The following is a 17,234-nucleotide window of genomic DNA, read 5'->3' on the forward strand; positions in this document are numbered from 1 at the left end:
AATAAACAGTTGAGAGCATCAGCAAATTTTAAAGATGACAGAGTAATAAATGATACCACTGTTTTCTGAACTCCGAAATTATTTTCTTTCACCTTGAACTTTCTGATGTTTGAATGTATAGTGACACAGCTGTCATTGTCTGAATCCTTCTGGTAAGATGGCGAGGGGAATCCAAGTTTGAAGAGCGCTTGTCCCTGTCTGAGATTAAAAACCCAGGAGCTGATTGTGGAGCAGCCTTGGTAACAGAGGAACATGAGTCCAGATGACTCTGCAACAAAAATAGATTGAGAGGAGTCCAAGTTCTAAGTCTGTGCTTCTTAAACTATTTGGAGTAAAAGTCTGGCTTTTATTTTTATTGTTGGTATTTTTTACCTTTCCCACATTTATAAAATATACTAAAAAAATCATAGTGATGTCAAAATATTATGAAAGTTTCCAAACACTCATTTTCTATTCTTATTTTGCTGAATACTGACAGCAGTTTATGGTCTGGTGCTGATCAGGGCCTGAATTTTTAGTAGTACTGATAAGAAAGCATTGTATCAGTTTAATTGGCAGTATATATTTTTTCTTAATGCTCAAATAATGGTGATCTTACTTGCAGTGTTAGATGTTTGGTATATATTGCTTAATTTGGTATATATTGCTTAATATTTAGTATATATTGTTTAATCGGACAAAGATGCCTGATGCCTAGAACTACAGAATAAATTCAGAGGCTATTGGTATTCCCTGAATTAAACCTGGATTTATTGGTGCTTGATAGTCAGCTCTATAAAAAGAGGTAATCTCTTTTACCTCTCTTTTACCCTTTCTGGCTGATGGCTAAGAAGATAGCATTGGCTCCATGCCTAGGAAGGACTGAGTTTGCAGGTTAACAGTCTTTAATGGATATCATGGGGCAAAGCAAAAACAGGCAAATAATAAGTTATTTGGTTAGGTAGTTTCCTCACTTGTGACATGTGCAGCTTTTTCTAAGTGTTTCTGAACAATAATTTTAAAATGTAGATTAGAGCTTCTTGATGTTGACCTCCAGAATCCTCAGTTCACTGTCCTACAGAGTAAAGAAAAATGTGGGTTTTCCAGATATCTTCTAACCAGGGCTTCATTATTCCTGTCATTCAGTAAAACTTGAAACTCTTGCCAAATAAGGACCTGCCTGAAATAAAGATACACATCTTTTTATTACTTTATCCACTTTTCTTCATTTCATTTTCTAGAAGAGTGGGCAGAAATAAAATGCTGAGAACTTCTTTTTCATTCCTGAGTTTATTACTCTTTATCATATTTAAGTATAGTGAACATACTATTATGTTAAGAATAAATGGCAAGAGAAGACATAGGAATAGGAAATTTGTTGTGTGGCTCAGACACTTGCTGCTTATACATCTGCTTCATTTCCTGTGATTTCATTGGTGGTTTTGAACTTACGGGCGTCCTGCTGAACAATGGTTGTGACAGTTGCTTCCATGTCATCACTCCAATTTGTAAAAAGAAATTGCTTCCATTTTGAGATGAAAGGACTTCGTTTTCCCAGCTGTTGTCCGTGCATGCAACCCCTTCAGCAGAAACTTATGTCTCTGAACACTGAATTAGAGTAGATTGATCCTGTAGTTTACAGATTGGCTTTGGGGTGGTCTGAAAAGATGGGAAATCTACTTTTTGATCTGGAAGCTCTATAAATTCTCATAAATTTCAACTTGTTTTAACTCCTGTCTGAATAGTGACTGTTCTAGGATAACATGAGTTTGTTGGATAAGCAGTGATCTTTTTCCTCTTAAATTTCCAGATTATATGAAATAAATAGTGATATGCTATTAGATTCATAGCCAAGGAAAACAAGCAGATTTTTCTTCTGTGCATTCGATAACCTAAAAACCTGTTAGAGGTCCTTTCTTGGAAACTGTTAGTACCAGCAGAACATGGTATACTGATACATGGCATTGATCTGATGGCTCTTGGACATGTGACTACTTTGTTGAATAACTTTGCTGAAGGAAACTGAACAAGTTCCCTCTCCCAGCAGCTAACAAATACTGCTGCTAGTAGCTTCTGGTTGTCTGCTCCCCAGGCATGGTTAAGCAGGAGGAATGGAGTTACTGTGTTGTTCCTTTGTGTCAGAGCAGAGCTTCCCTGGTGTCTCAGTGGTAAAGAATCGGCCTGCCAGTGCAGACGAGCCAGGTTCTATCCCTGGGTCAAGAGGATCCCCTGGCGAAGGAAATGGCAACCCAATCCAGTATTCTTGCCTGGGAAATCCCATGGGAAGTCACATGTCCAGAACCTGGCGGGCTGCAGTCCATGGGGTCACAAAGAGTCAAACAGGACAAAGTTACCTAAAACCTTTAGAGGAGAAGGTGGCTCAATATTACCATTCAGATATTGTTCAAAAAATAAAACCAATTCGGTGACTTTTTTAAAGGGTTCTCTACAAAACATAATTTTGTTAAACTGTGGATTTTTTTGTGGTTTCCTCCCGCTCTACTCATATATCTCAGATTCTTTTGGTAAAATGCTGAAGCAGTTACTCTTAAAAAAAAATTAACAGGAACTTTCTAGGAAATACAGAGGCGACTTCGAGTATATGGTTTCCTTCCAATAGTTTACATATACTTATATGAATCATACTTACATTTTCTTCCTCCAAAGCTTCCTAAACCAAGCCAGATATGCTGTGCCAGTTTACACGGGTCTATAAATCTAAGTAGTTTTAGGACCACAGATCCATCCTTCTTTCTCACTCCCTTCCTACAACTGTAAAAATTAGCCCATGTGGTGATACCTGGATTTCAATTCTAGCTCCCCTTCTAACACATGCTGTTAATATATAAACACACACTTTAACATGTCACCCCAACCACCCTCTCCTCCTGCTCAGAATGTTACACTATTGTTTAACACTTTCTGCTTTAGTATGTGTAATACCTTTGTTTGTACTGTTATTGTGGATATTCACAATTCGCTGCCTTATTTTACTATCTCTGTAATGTTTTTGATGACAGGATCCGTAATTCTCTTTATCTCCCCAGTTTCTAATTCAGTGTTTTATATTCATGTATTCTGTGTTTATTGACTTCTGCTGTGCTCCCGGCACTGCGAAGTACACAGAGGAATCACAGACAAAAGCTGTAAAGTTCGCTCCTAAGAAGCCTGCACTATTTTGGTTCTCCCTTTTAATGTTTGTTGGCTGTAATGTTGGTTAGTATCTCATAACACTGAGATATTTGTCTAAGAATGATTATTTTATAATATTTACATCATGCTCTAGTTTATGCTTTTAAAAAGTTGCTTTTATTACAGTATCCTAATTGTATTGTTTTAATTTTTGCGGTATGGTGTGTGTTACTTTATATTGTAAGTACTTTGTAAATTACTTTGTAAGATACATGGTTCAACTTTTTAAAAAAGTGCTGCAGTGACCTTGAGTTTGTCATGGGCTGGACTGAATGATTAGGTTAAATGATCCATCCTTTGCCCTGTCAGACTTCAGGGCAATATACACGGGTACAGTATATATTCACATGAAAATTTGCATACTTTGTATTTGGAAGTAGATTGATTCTGTGTACTGTTTAAATTGTTTTAACAAAATTTAGATATGCAGTAGCACTTTCATTTTAACAGTGTGTAGATGTTCATACAACATAATATCACCCAGTTGAATCCCCTTTAGTTAGAATTTGAATCCTTGCCAAAAAAGCACCTCTAGTATAAAAAGCTTACTGTACCACAATTGATTTTGGAATGTTAACTTAGAATTTAACAACTCAGAATAGTGAATAATAGCATGGCTAGAATTCTTTTAAATGTGAATATTATTTAAAATATTGGTCTAATAATGATTTGTATACTCATATATATTGGATTTTTAAACTGCTCTACACATACAACATTGCAAAACCTTAAAATAATAAAAATTATGGATCTACATTGTAATAAATTTTAGTTTTAAAAGTATCACTAATTTTTAATTTCTGAATAGAATGTGTTCCAGTTCAGTCTTCTACAACTTGTGCTAAATGTTGGAGGAAGACAAAGCAGAGATAAGCACAGCACAGATCCTGCCTTCCTGATGCCTCTTATCTCGTTTCTGTGAAACATCATAGCAATTAATGTAAATACAATAGCAGAATTCCAGGTACTTAGAGACTCAGCAAAGGGAGAGATCAGATGTTCTTAAAAGATCAAAAGCATCTTTATAATGTGTAAGAAATCGGGGGTGAGTTTTGCATAAGATTTCAAGTGAAAAGATGGATAAGTGAAGAGGGCAGATGTTCAAGGCCAAGAGAAACAGATAGGTGTGAATATGTGCATTTGAACAACTTTACGAATTAGTAAGCACTGAATAATGAGTTTGGCTGGAGCTAAGAACAATGAGGGGAGAAAGGGTAAAGAAACTGGAGAGTAGCTGGAGTCATGCTCTAGACTTCTCCATGTTTCTCAACGACAGTTATCCCCTTCTTTTAGCCCGAAGGGTTTGGACTTTAGGATTAAATAAAAGAAATGTATATATATATGTGTGAGGTTTCAAAGATCTCAGCAGGTGCTTCTAACATGGCCTTTCAGATACATGTACTCCCTAAGGTCGAACACTTATAGGCTCTAAATGCTTGATGTCAGGCACTACTCTTGTTACCATCTATGTTACGATGTGTCTGAGTTGGCTCTCTAGTCTTAGACACTTATGAGCACTTCACATATGCATCTGAAACCAAATTCCTTAGCTTATCCTTCAAATTCCTCTTTGCCTACAGATGTTTAATTTCTCATGTGAGGATACTGCCTCTTACCAAGTTAATAAAACTACAAACCATAAAGTCATCCTTGACTTCTTATTTTCTCTGCTTCTCTTTCCCCATTCCCCTCCCTCCTACTCCCCACTTTCTCTGCCTGCACCTCACTCGCTCACTCACTCACACACACACAGGTCTTGTGCCTTGCTTATACTTTCTTCTGCCTAGAGCACTCTTTTCCTTCTTCATACTTTTCTCCCACCCCTCCTTTTCTGATCTGTCTTGCACATCAAAACATGACCTTCCTAAAGATGAGGACCACATTTTAATCGCCTTTGCATTCCCAGCCTCTGGTGTAGTGTCCAGTACACTGGAGATCTTCTCAGGAGCATGAGGTAAGTACAGTCAGTCTATGGATCTGTTTCTCCTAACAGGAGGACTAAGGTAATGTCTGTTAGTAATAATGGGGCATTTTCTAAGAGCTGTATTTATGTAGAGGTTTTTGTTTTGCTATTGCTTTAAACTTGGTTAAATAAGAGTGTCTGCGTCAGCGGTGTTTAATTATATTGACAGTCATCATCTCCTGAGAAATGCAGTCTGTACAGAATTCTACCATTTGGATGACTGAATTTTTGCAGAGCCACTGAAGGATATTCATGCCATAATTTGGGAATTATATTCAGCACGTTTCTAAACAACCTTTCAGGGAAACTTGGTATGAACATCTGTCTGTTTAACAATCTTTCTTAGCTCTTAACACCTCTGAGAAACAAAATCTTTTAAAGTATTAATTTAAATTTCTGAATGAATCAAATATAACACAGCAAAACATAACAACCTTATTTTAAGTACACTTTTTTAAACTCAGAATTCCACAATGACACAATTCTCCCACCCTATTAATTATCCCATTTCAGAAAATGTGTTTTAAATCTTCTCTCACTGACTCACCTCAAAAACCCTTTTTTTTCACCTCCTTATTATGACTAAAATATTACTCCATAAAATATACCTAGGTTCTTCCCTCTGATACATTAAAAGATCTGGTTCATTTTCCTTCTGTCCATCATACTCCTCTTATAATTCTTGGTCGTTTCAGTAGTTATATACATGATCCTTCCAATACCCTGTCTTTCACTTTCATTTCCTCTCCTCGGATGATGCAGTCCTCCAGCCTGCTTCAGCCACAATTCCCAAGATCGTACCTGTGACCTTGTCAACAATAAATGAAACCCCTCTACAATTTCACTTTAAACTCTTCTACTCTCTAGTCAACACCTGGCTTTATCCCTGACCTGTTTTTAGATTTCATGGTAATCATTTCCTTGCATGTGTGTTAATTCCCCTTTGTGTTCTACCTAAGACATTTTCCTTTTCTTCAAACAAATTCAGACAATCCAATGAAAAATGGGCCAGAAAACTCATGAAGAAACTTCATGAAAGAACACTTGTATTTGTGAAGGACCAATAAGCACATGCAAAGATACTCAACATTGTTAGTCATTAGGGAAATGTAAATTAAAAATAAAATGTGATACTGATATATCTCTGTTGTATGTGTGTCCTCAATCACTCAGTTGTAACTCTTTGTGACCCCCATGGACTGTAGCCTGCCGGGCTCCTCTGTCCATGGGATTTTCCAGGCAAAAATACTGAAGTGGGTTGCCATTTTGTCCTCCAGGGGATCTTTCCAACCCAGGGATGGAACCTGTGTCTCCTGCATTGGCAGGCAGATTCTTTACCACTGAGCCACCTGGAAAGCCTGTATAGCACATGCATATGCACATATTCATAGACAGATATATATGTGTGTGTCTGTATATACACATACAATAGAGATATATCAGTATCACATTTTATTTTTAATTTACATTTCCCTAATGACTAATGATGTTGAGTATCTTTGCATGTGCTTACTGGTCCTTCACAAATACAAGTGTTCTTTCATGAAGTTTCTTCATGAGTTTTCTGGCCCATTTTTCACTGGATTGTCTGAATTTGAAGAAAAGGAAAATGTCTTAGGTAGAACACAAAGGGGAATTAACACACATGCATACAAGTGTATGTATATTTTATAAATAATATAGATGTCTTCACAAAGATAGTATTCTTATATACCTTTGGCCCCTTTTTTTTTTGTTTTTTGATATTTAGCAGTATATCCTAAAAATGACTCTGTTAGGTATATCTAATATAATTCAGTTATTGTATAGTAAGTTCTAATTTTCCAGAATGACGATGGTTCCACTGTTAAAGCAGAAATTTAAAAAGCTAAGTAAGAACTGCATTTATGTGTGTGTATTCTATACAGATATACATGTTCACACATATTAGAAGTTCACTGCCTTATTAATTACAACTGTATAACTACATCCCATAAACAAGGTAGTTTGGGGTTATGACAGTATTTTAGAAGAATTTAGAGGTCTTTAATACTTTGATGTTTTTGGCGTACAAGGACAGTGTGTTCCCCTAAGGGGGAAAAAAATTGAGTTCCTGAATTACTGAAGAGGAAGCAGTTTCATTTCTTGTAACACTGGTTCTCAAAGTGTGGTCCCCACAGACCGCTGATGGGCTCCTTGGAGTCTCTGGGTGGTCTTCCAGCTGGTTTCTTCTGAGGCTTGTAATATGACAGTGTCTCTAGTCTGTTTTATGGCCTGCATTAATAATTTACTTAATGACATTTCTAAAGTATTTTCTCAGATGCGATTCTTCCCATGAGTAATGATGAGGTTTCTTTTCAGTGGCAAGTGAGTATAGGTAGGGTTGCTGGTCCATGCATTCTTTTTTCCTCTCATGAAATAATCTGCAGAGTAAAACTGAGAATGGCTACCTTAGAGATAGCAAACTGCATGATTATTAAAGCTTTGAGGAACCCTTCACTGGCCATTTGAAACACTAGAATAATTTTTTTAAGTGAAATGCCAATTTGCATGCTTTATAAGAACTCTTCATCTGGTTAGAGGGTGGTGCCTCTGTTTTCGTACTGGAAGAAATCACATCTGAGAACCTAAGCTAATACTTTCAGTGGATAGCATGGGGTAATCTGACCTACAACCCAGCAGCAGGCCTGGATTTATTACTGATGCCATCACCTAGTAACTGGGAGACTTTAATCAAGTTATTTTCCAACTCTGAAATTACTTGTAAAATGTTGAAGTATTTATTATACCATGTTGAAATAATGCTAGAATAATGCTCATTCATACAATAATACACATTCATTCATTCAGCAAAAATATTTTGAAGGTATATTCTAATATTAGATGGTAGAGATACATAAGAGGATAAGGTGGATAATGCCATTTCGTAAAGTCCTTTTTAACGCAAAATGTTGAATATGGGGTAATTCTTTAATAAAAATAGTTACATGTATATAACTTAGTACTAGTAGTTTCTTAAGCATTAAAGGCTAGTTTTCCCTAATAATACCTGACATAGAGTGTGTTCCCTATTCTAGGCAGATAGTAAGCAGTCTTAAACCATGTCCTAGGCATTCTATTTGTGCTTACCACCATAAGGGTGACTTAGACTAAATGAATTTTTAAGTAAATTTGACTTTTTTAAAGTCTTTTAATAGTGAAAGGACAATGTTTTCTCTTTGCATTTTGTGTTCTCTGAAATTTCCGTTTCATAAACAACTTTCTGATTTGAAAAGTTGGCCATTTTTAATTTATTAATTTTAAAGTATTATAAAGAAATGCATCTGAGTTAAACTTTGAACTTTCAGACTTGTTAATTAATGAAGTATTGCAAATCGAAGAAAACCTTATCTGTTTTTGAGGACATATATCTTTGTAGATTAAGGAAGTAGATATCCAGAAACCTGAGTTTAGCTTTACATAAGGATATCACTTTTCCTTAAAATTGTTTTTAATATCAACATTTGCTAGTACTTTGCATAAATGTTTACTTTGGGTATACAAGAGGTTAGTTAAAAGGAAAGTTACTGAAGATGGTATGCACATTGGTTTATAGTTTTATAATGTTTTACATTATGTGGTAGAATCATTGTATCTTTAAAAGTTCTAAAGTATTGTTAAGTCATTGATATACTCCACATATTACTTCATCCCCATCAGTAGTACTTCACATTTTGCCAGTTTTATCCTTGAATAAACTTATTGATGAAATACCAGGAGGTTCTGTTGAGTCTTCCTCCAAAACACCCATCTGCTGCTTCCATTCCCAGTGCCAGCAGTCACCCCCCACCCTCCCTCAGAGGACTGCCTCACAGCAGCAAGAGTTCTTCAGATGCAGGCAGATCTGGTAGCTGTTCTGTTTGAGTCAGTTATCCAGGTGCAATTATTCATAATGCCCTCATGGTCACAAAAGGTCCCAATTTGGATAAATCAATGTGGTCAACCAGCCATAAAGTTCTTGAGTGGTGTCTGTTACACTTAGAATAAATTCACACATCTTATAATGGCCAGCATGAGTTGACTGCTGCCCTTTCATGTCCTCATTTTTTTTCATTTTTGTTCTTCTTTAACTCACTGTCATCATGCCTCAGTTTCTCATTCAAGCCAAGTTCTTTGCTGTCGAAGGATCTTTGCACATGTTCTTCCATCTGCCTGTATGCTACTCTTTACCACTCTCTCACCAATGAGTGCTTTGTGAATGACTAGATTCCTATCATCCTTGAGGTCTCAGTTCACAGCTTGAATGTCTAAAATGTTTGAGAGGCATTCCTTGACACCCCTATGTAGAATAGGTGTCTCCCGTGTCAACAATCCAGTTTTTCCTTATATCATTCATTATGACTTATAAATCTTTAATTTATAAATCTTATAGATTTATTCATTCCTGGTCATAATGGAAGTTCCTTGAAGACAGAGACCATGGCTATTTTTTTCAATATGGCAACCTAGTTCCTAGCACAGAGTATAACGTATAGGAGGCACTCAATAAATATTTGTTGAGAGAATGAATGAGTGAAGACAGATTGAAGGCCAGAGCTTGCTTTAGTCTTGCTTCTGTAAGACATGACATGAAATAGCTACCTGTTCTCTGTTGAGATTTCTTGGCTAAAATTGACTCGGCTAAAATTTCTTGGCTAAAATTAACTCACTTTAGAAATGGAAGAAATAAATTACACATCAAGAGATTGACATCCAACTTTTTGACCACACATTCAAAGGAAGGGAAAATCTCTCAAGAGAGGAGGGCTAATTAATTTCAGTGTAACAAATCCAAAGCTGTTGGCTCGTTGTGGGTTTGTATTCTGGATTCCTTCTCACTGTCAATATATTTAATTAATTATGCATCTTAAAGTTGTGATTCTCCATAATTCAGCAGAATTATTGACCGTATCAGGAGAATATAGTAGAAATATAACATTTAGTGTGTTGCTCAAGAGTATCTATTTGAAAAAGGTTTTTGTGTTAGGTGCTTATAGTCTGTGTAAGAGTAAAAGTATTAGAAGATAGGATTTTACAGGTATACACTTTGCAAGTAAAGATCAAAAGCTCGAAAAGCTATTTTAATAAAACAGTTTATAAGATCACATCAAAACTTGTGAATAGCTAATATAACTAATCATGTGCTTTTCCAACTATTCTGTATCTGCATTTCCATATATGAAGCATATATGTAAACTCTTAAGTTCTTGTTAAGTTTTGAGTGCTACTTTTGTTTTACTTTATAGAATAGCATTATTTTTCTAACAGTGTCATTTTTATATTTTCTCCATAATACTTTAGACCAGGGGCCAGCAAACTATGACACGTGGATGAAATTGGCCCTTTGCCTGTTTTTGTAAATGGTGTTTCCATGGAACACAGCCATGCTCATTCATAGAACATGTAGCTAGATGTGTGCTAAGTTGGGTAAAGTTGAGTAGATGCAACAGAGTGGCCTTCAAAGCTGAAAATACTTCCTGTTCGACACTTTACACAAAGAGCTTGTTGACCTCTGCTGCAGATCGTATGAAGGCAGTGATCCTGTCTGATCTTGCATCTCTGCCTATATGCCTGGTGCCCTGCTGAAGTCTGACCAAGTCCAAAATCCTACTGCATGTTAAAAAAAACTGAACGCCTTCATTCTTATTTCTATAGCCATTGTAATAAATTTGGTATGTCTTGTAAATTTTACTCAAGCACAACAAAGATAAATCCTAGTTGTCTAATAAAATTTTCCTAGCTGTGCATGTCAGAGTGTTGTTTTGTTTTTTTTTTAAAGTAAACTGATAGAAACATTTCAGAGCAAAACCTAAATTCTTTAATGCTACAGGATACTTATAAATCAATCCTAGGAAGCAGTTTTTTAAATTTCTTCCTTCAGTTTTTACATGGCTGTTTTATTGTTGATTTTTGTTGAAAGCCTTTCACACCTTAGGAAAGTAGATGTGAAATATTTAGGCAATGCCTATCCATATATTAAAACACTTTTCTTCCCAGAGGAAGTATAGTAATTTATTCTTTTAGGAGTGTTGTGACTTAAATGCATCTTTTTCTTCCTGTTTCTTGATCCAATGTAATTAAATAATAGATTTTATTTCATAACTTTTCAGAAGGAGTAAAAGGGAAATTATTCAGCAGACTTGTTTATTTTTTTCTGTGCCCTTCAAAAGTTTAAATGGGATCCTTTCTCTGCGCTAGAGGGAAGTGAAATAGCCCTTTCAAATCAATGTTCTTGGAAAATGAATGTTAATTAAAATACACTTTAAAGAACAGAAACATAATTTTTTGTGGGAATATCTAATGGTTAAATCTAAGTTAAATGCTATACTGAAAATAATGCTAAGATTTTTAATAACACTTAAAAATGTTAAAAATAACATTTAAAAAATTACAGTGAGGTGTAATTTAGTTGTCAACTTAATCCTTATCAAGTAAGTTTCAGCTTTTATAACAAGAGAAATAGATACTTAAAACTTTTAAAGATCATGCCTCCTCTTCAAATTATATTTTTATCTTATATGCTACATTCACTTATTTAAGTTATATATGTATATTATAACATATAATATACTTATGTATACTTAGGTTATATATGTATAAATATATAGAAACTTTAAGATATACAAAGTTTGTCCCTATTGTTGCTTTTTTTAAAATAAAAAATGGGTCTATATTATACATTGCTGCATCTTGTTTCTCTTGCTAAAAGTTACTTCATAGCAATTCCTCTCTCCTCCAATTACCCAGTTTAACTTGCTAATCTTTTTCATTCCAACCCCGTGACTGATAAACGCATATTCAAGTAAATATCAATGATACCATATGGGTCATCCCCAGAGATGCTGCAAGCACGCATATGTTAGCTGAGACTCAGCCAGGTAAGTTCTGAAACTTGAACTTTACTCCAAGTCCTGATTTAGAGACTCGGAGGCAATTTGATTTGCCTTTAGGCTGGAAATTAATCATGGCTAATATCTGACAGAACTGGTTGTGATATTTTCTTTAGATTTCTTTCTTACATTTTACATAATCCGTAGCAATGTCTTGGGACTCTTTCCAGATGAGTAACCTCAGTGTAGTGTGTGGCTTCCTTGTGCAGCATTCGCCAGGGTTAGCTGGACGTGCTTTTCAACACAGGGTACGAGTTATGGTACTTATCACCCAGCTCTTTGATTTTCAGCATTAACTTGTTTAACTTATTTTAAACCAAAATTGTGTAACATCTGCTGTTACTTGTTATGCATCTTTACTGAAAAAATAAGCCTGATCTGTAGATCCATGAGTTTGGGAACCATGGTTTGATGTTTTTTCTTGTTTGCTTGCTTGCTTTACTTCTTATTAGCCTCATATCCACTTCCAAGCCCAGTGGTTGGCAGATACTAGGTGCTTAATGGCTTCCCTGGTAGCTCAGCTGGTAAAGAATCCACCTGCAATGCAGGAGACCCCGATTCAGTTCCTGGGTCAAGAAGCACACTGGAGAAGGGATAGACTCCCCACTCCAGTGTTCTTGGGCTTCCCCTGTGGCTCAACTGGTAAAGACTCCGCCTGCAAATGTGGGAGACCTGGGTTCGATCCCTGGGTTGGGAAGATCCCTTGGAGGAGGGAAAGGCTACCCACTCCAGTATTCGGGCCTAGAGAATTCCGTGGACTGAATAGTCCATGGGATCGCAAAGAGTCAGACACAACTGAATGACTTTCACTTTCAGGTGCTCAGTAAATACATCTTGAACAAACCAGGGCCTAGTATTCAATTAACTCATGGGTTTTTAACCTCCATGCTTACTTCATTTTAACCTCATTCTGTGTGACTACAGTTTGAAGAGTTGCCCTTCCGTGACTAGTCTTTTAGTAATATTATGGCCCTGTGAATCCACAGAAGGAAATAAAAGACTGGTATTTGGGGGGCTGGTAATTGTTTTAGGCATTATCTTTTTTATGTTTACCTTGTCTCCCTTACTCGTTCCTTTTAACATCCCTACAAGAGAACTGGTATTATTCCTGGGTTTGTTTGTTTTGGTTAGCGTCCCAGTGGTGTTTAGTTATTGGCCACATTCACTTACAGCTCACCTTAGGATCAGCGGTCTTCAGCCTTCTAGTCCCTGTTCATGCACCAGTTTCCATGCACGAGTCATGCACCTTTTTCTTTCACATGACTTTTGCCAAATTGCTTCACTGCTCTTTCAGTTGTTTCTAATGTGTTTTAATGGAGAGTTTACCTTTTAATGGAACGTTTCCTTCCATTTCTGGAAGTCCTACAAGGTCCCTAGGAAGCACAGTGGGAAAGGAGTGGTTAGGTCTTTGCTTGAGTTAGAGGGGACCTCCGAGGTGGGGCACATACCTTGCATTTTTGAAGGACAAGAGGATTCTGTCTTCTCTATACTATCTGCTTTCTCAGGATGTGATGGTGTGAGTATTGTTGAAATTTGTACCATTTTATGTCTGATATGAATGAGTCCTTTGAGAATATCTTGGTTTGGGTTTTTACCGCAAATCTGAAACATTTTCTCTGCCTGTTGAATTAACAGTGAAAGTTTGTCTTTTCTTGTATAGACTGCTATTCCACCTTACTCGTTCCCATGCCGTATCTTACGCTGGTAGAGTGCTTAATTGGTCTCTAAGCATGTGCATGTGTGCTAAGTTGCTTCAGTTGTGTCCGATTCTTTGTGACTCTATGGGCTGATCATAGTCCACCAGGCTTCTCTGTCCATGGGATTCTCCATTGCAGAATACCGGAGTGTGCTGCCATGCGCTCCTCCAGGGGATCTTCCCAAGTCACCACCTGGGAAGCCCTCTCTAAACATGTGCTCCACATCTTTTCATCTAATCTTCACAGTGGTCTGGGAGTGTAACAAGATCTGTAGTGTATCACCTTCTCGAGCCCTTTTTAGTAACTTTTTAAATTCTTGAGTGGAATACAGGACTGACATCTGAGCCTAGGAAATTTGACTTTTCATTTAGTTTGCATATCCTACAGCTAATTTGATAAATACTATATACAGCCTTGATTGGTTTTCCTATGCAAGCAGTGTTTGGATACAAAATTTGAATAAGGGCTACTTTCTCTGACAGACCAAGGGGGAAGCATATACAAATTACCTCTGCTCATCACATGATAAAAGCATTGCACACTGAAAATGGATAGAGAGGAGTCTCTTCTACACATTAGTAATTGCATTGCTTTAATCCCATTTTGCAACTGGCTTTGGCTTTCAAATGTATCTGTATTTCATTGTATTTTCAAATGTATTGAGTAGGATGCTGGAATAATTATATCACCTGCTGATTTGTGTACCATGGCAAACATTATGGTAAAATAAGTCATTAATGCTAAATAATAGTCCAGCCTCCTGCTTCCTGCCAGACTCAGTTAATTGGATGGGTTGTCCTTTCCACTGGTATAACTAAGAGGATTTTTCTTTGAAAACCAACTCCCATGTGCCTCTCACCAAGTTGTACTATTTCTCCTTGTGATTCTTCTTTTTTATTTCTTCTCTCATTGCTGCAAGTGCTTAATTACAGAGCCAAAAGTACAGTATGCCTAGTGTTAAATACTAAAATGAGAAAGGAAAAGCCAGAGGCTGTTTGGAGCCCTTTTGTTGTTCACATCTGTTCAGTTCCCACTTGAAGAACTTGAGAATCAGAATGATCAGCTATTCCGTTCAAAACTATAGCTTCAGAAGGTATGCACACTGACACATGCAGTGTATTTCATGGTGAGTTGATTCAAGAGAATTGATTAGAGAAACTATTAGTTCTCTATCAAAAGAAGTCCATATAGTTTTCCGCTTGAATTCTAGGTAGAATTACTTTCTTAAAACTTGTAAAGAAGTGGTTCTAATGATATATACCCATATATATATGAGAGTGTAAATACATACAAATATAAATCTATGTGTATATGCATGTGTATATATAAATTATATGTATAAAAGTAATATACATATGTACTTATATATATTACTTATATACATATAATTTATCCACACAAATATTTACATCCTAAATTTGTTTATGGTAAAATAAGTCATAAGTGCTAAGTTATAGTCCAGTGGTAGCCTGAAAGTTACAAATTTTCTTATGATGACACCAAAATTTAATTTTTCCTTTCTAAATAAGTGGAGATAGCCATTACTCAGGGCTTGCTATATAGTGCACATTATTATCTCCCTTAAACATCAAACCATAGGCATTTAAAAATTTCTTATGAGAGGAAAAAACTAAAGGTGGCTTTGGAAACTTCTTTAAAGTAATGATTTTCTGAAGCTTCTTAATTAAACTACCTGTGGAGTCAGTGTGAATAGTGCCTTGTGTGGAGATAACTGCTGAGTTAGTGAGACTTTAGAGCGGAGGCAGTAGTCTGAATTACAGTGATCTTCAGGATACCCCGTACTGACAGAGAAAACCAAACTCGAACTGAATTTCTTAGCAGACCTGTGCCCTCCTTGTGCATTGCCCAAGTTTTGAGACCCAGTGTGAAAAGCTGCAGTTCTGAAATTCTCAAGCTGGCACTTTGTCCATCTATTTTCTGAACAAAAAGACAAAATGATAAAATTGCTTTTGTGAAAACAATGGTGATAGCAATAGAGATAAAATTAGAAATCAGTTTTTCTCATTCCTCATGATTATTCTTTAGCATTATTCTTTCCATTTGGTAGTTTTTCCAGTCATTACATTGGTCTGTGGGTGGTCTGGTGTAATTCAGTGCTTTTAATACCCTGATCTAAACATGAAGATTTAGGGCAAGACCTATGTTTATTCCTAAACATTCTAGGGTGAAATGAAACCAAGTCATCATGTGAAAAATTGGATAGTGTTCTGCAGAAAAGTAATTAACTAAATCTTATATCTATTATTATTTTGTCCTTTGGAGAAATAAGTATGACTATAGTTCTTTCGGTAGATGCCTTTTTCAGAAGTGTGGACAGAGGGAATACAAACGGAGACACTAAGATGGCAGGAAATAAGCAGAGGGAAAAATGAGACATTATGAAATGTAGACCAGGAGAGTATACATTTTATAGGCTGCTAAAAAGTTTTATGCTTCTAGAACTTTAAGAAATGCAAATGAACCATACATTTTTGTACCAGTACCATTTTTTAGTTATCAAATAACCGAAAGATAGCTGTATATAATACTGAACAGGTTCAAGATCTGCTGCCATATTTGCACAGTTTTAATCATATTTTAGTTTAAGTAGAGAATATTTTAGTTTTAATAGTTAAGTAGTAAATAGTTAAGTTTTAAATAAAATTAAGTGTGGTTAGTTAATAGTATAATATTTAACTATAATCTAGTATAGTATAGTATTTAAAGTATAGTATAGTATAAGTTTTCATCATATATTTAAAGTATAGTCTAGTTTATTAGTTTAATTTCAACTTTAAAAATTTTTCAAAATACCTTTTTTACTTCAAAACTTGATGTGGTTAAACTTGAAATTTACTTACTTACAAATAACTTACATGCAAAATAGTTTAAAAGGAAACTTTCAAATGGTTGTTATTCTACCACTTTCACATTTAAATAAGAATAACCAAAGAATTAGTGTCTTGTCAGGATTGCTGTTCTTATTGGACATTTTTTTAAGCTTTCCAAGCTTATATTGATTGTCATTGGTCATTCTTTGAAATCCATATATAAATAAAAATGAATTCTTTGAATCATGAGATACTGATAACTATAGCCTTATCATATTTTTTAAATGCTTGATTGTGTTTGACTTACTCATCTAACAAGAAGAGTTAAAATGAAATTCTAAAAAATTTGGCACATCTTTTAATCAATTAATGCACTTGTTTATGTTTCAAATGTCTAAAACAGTGGAAGACTAGTTACCAAAACAGAACAAGATCATATGATAGGAACAGATTAAGTCAAATATCTTACATTTATAATAGTCTGAATGTTGACTGCATTTAGTTACAAATCCATTTCATTTCTAACACTTGCTGAGTTCTCAGTCCTTAAGCTGTGTCTCCATGAAGCAACTAACTTGAATGTTTTGATCCAAACCTTTTTTGGCAGCCATTTATTTGACAGCAATGAAAATGTTTTCAAAGGCAAATAAATGTTTTTGTGGGTAGATTTTCTATGCAATGTAGG

The 17,234-nt window shown here is 35.6% G+C and overlaps 1 protein-coding gene across 6 annotated transcripts in view; it reads left to right on the plus strand.

Moving 5' to 3' along the window:
* SUPT3H (SPT3 homolog, SAGA and STAGA complex component) overlaps window positions 1–17,234 on the plus strand; it is a 378,407-nt gene that overhangs the window by 221,583 nt on the left and 139,590 nt on the right. Inside the window, exon 1 of one of the 6 annotated variants that reach the window (XM_020880487.2) lies at window positions 11,929–12,009. The exons of the other annotated variants lie outside the window; for them this stretch is intronic. The gene's annotated coding sequence lies outside the window, so the exon portion shown is untranslated. Of the gene's footprint in view, window positions 1–11,928; window positions 12,010–17,234 lie in introns of those variants that run through there. 6 annotated transcript variants of the gene reach the window in all.

The sequence above is a fragment of the Odocoileus virginianus genome, chromosome 27 (assembly GCF_023699985.2).
Source record: "Odocoileus virginianus isolate 20LAN1187 ecotype Illinois chromosome 27, Ovbor_1.2, whole genome shotgun sequence".
NCBI classification, from domain to species: Eukaryota; Metazoa; Chordata; class Mammalia; order Artiodactyla; family Cervidae; genus Odocoileus; species Odocoileus virginianus.